The following is a 1756-nucleotide window of genomic DNA, read 5'->3' as shown; positions in this document are numbered from 1 at the left end:
AAAAAAAAAAAAAAAAAAGGCAAGACAATGCTGTTTATTTTCATTGATATCTTCCAAGCCTTAGATAATATGCTGTGTGGTTTATTTGGCTTTCTAACAAAATGACCAAAAGAAGCATGAGGTAGGAAAGGTTTATTTGGCTTATACATCCCACGCACGGTCTGTCATGAAGGGAAATCAAGTCAGGAACCAGAGGCACAAACTGATGCCAAGGCTATGCAAGAGCTCTTCTTACCGTCCGTAGGCTTGTTCTCCATGGCTTGCTCTGCCTTCCTCCTTATACACCCCAGGACCACCAGCCCAGAGCTGGTACTACACACAGTGGGCTGGGCCCTCCTATGTTAATTATTAATCAATAAAACACCCACACAGACTTGTCTACAGGCCAGTCTGATGGAAGCAATTACTCTAGCTTGTATCAAGTTTTAAAAAGAAAAGAAAAGAAAAGAAAAAAGCAGTACACTGAGTCTCAGTGCTGATTGAGAGTTTCACTCATTCGTTGTGCACATCTGTGACTGAGAGTCAGGGGGCTTTGGCTTCGGTTTTGGTTTATCATCAAAGATCTTCCTCTACAGACCAGGTCAGCCTTAACCGGAGTCCTCGTGCTCCTGCCTCCCAGGTGCTGAGGTTATGGGCGTGTGCTACCAGAGCTCCGTGTTCTTAACCAAGACATCGTCAATGTATTCTTCCTTTTCTAAGAGAAGCTAGAACCCTGTCACCTGTGGCACCTTGTGTCCTTCCTCTAGAGAGTATACAGGAACTCGTTTTAAATGAGTGGGCCCACAGGAGAATAGTGCCTAGACAAGGAGTTGCAGCAAAGGAACTGGAGGTTGCTTTCCTAGGACACACTGATCTTCACTTTTAGACATCAGGTTCAGTGGAGAGAGGGCCAGGTTGGTGGGCCCGTTTGCTTGTGTCTCAGTGGAGGGGAGGGCTTGAGTGGTCAGAGCCAGCCAGCCCGGTCTGCTGCTGCATAGTTCCCAGCATTCCCCTCTTCTGAGCTGTCTCCCGCATGCTCACCACCCTCATTTGCAGATGCACATAATGTATTTTTCTCAAGCTGTGCTTGTACATCTGTTTATTTTTCATTTTTAAAACATGTTTTCTAGCTAAATTTATAAATATTTTAGCAGGTGTCCTTTCTGCATGTAAATCTCTCTCTAACACACATACCCACGCTGCCTGCGAGATTGCATTCACATTAGGTCGTGCACAGCTCCTGTGTCAGAGACCTGGCTCCCCTCTCTCTCCTCTTCAATTTTAAGCTCATCCTTGCCTCCGCTTGCCTGCAAGACTTGCAGAGGGCTGGCTACCCCACACTGTTTGTTTGGCTGCTTTATCATGTGAGCCTCATGAACCCTCCCTACACCTCCTCACACAAATATTGATAGTAAAACTTTAATTACTTTCCTTTCTGAAACTAAACTCATCTCTCAAAAGGTGACTAAGTTAAGAAATACAAGAGCCTATGTGGGATTTTCCCTAATGGGATAAACATCTTAGAACAGTATGTGAAAGCATAGGCTCCACATTTCTGCCCCAGGCCCCTCCATCCAGTGCCCAGGGATGATCCCTGCTCCAGATTTCAGTGCACAGTTCCCAGGGTCCTGCAAAGGATGTGTTGTGTTCGTTCTGATGTGCTATAAAAGCTGGAGAGTGTGATGGTTAGGTCTAATTGTATGAAGTTGCTGATAAGCAGTCTTGAGTGCTTGCTTGGTTTTTTTGTGAATGGACTTTCTTCTTTTTTTTTTCTTTT

At 45.0% G+C, this 1756-nt stretch overlaps 1 protein-coding gene across 10 annotated transcripts in view; it reads left to right on the top strand.

The window, feature by feature from the left end:
- The window catches only part of Bach2 (BTB domain and CNC homolog 2), a 348948-nt gene that overhangs the window by 339227 nt on the left and 7965 nt on the right, over nt 1–1756 (top strand). The window lies entirely within an intron of this gene.

The sequence above is a fragment of the Mastomys coucha genome, unplaced genomic scaffold (assembly GCF_008632895.1).
Source record: "Mastomys coucha isolate ucsf_1 unplaced genomic scaffold, UCSF_Mcou_1 pScaffold14, whole genome shotgun sequence".
Classification (NCBI taxonomy): Eukaryota; Metazoa; Chordata; class Mammalia; order Rodentia; family Muridae; genus Mastomys; species Mastomys coucha.
The sequence above is the reverse complement of the archived record's forward strand: the minus strand, read 5'-3'. Positions and strand labels throughout refer to the sequence as shown.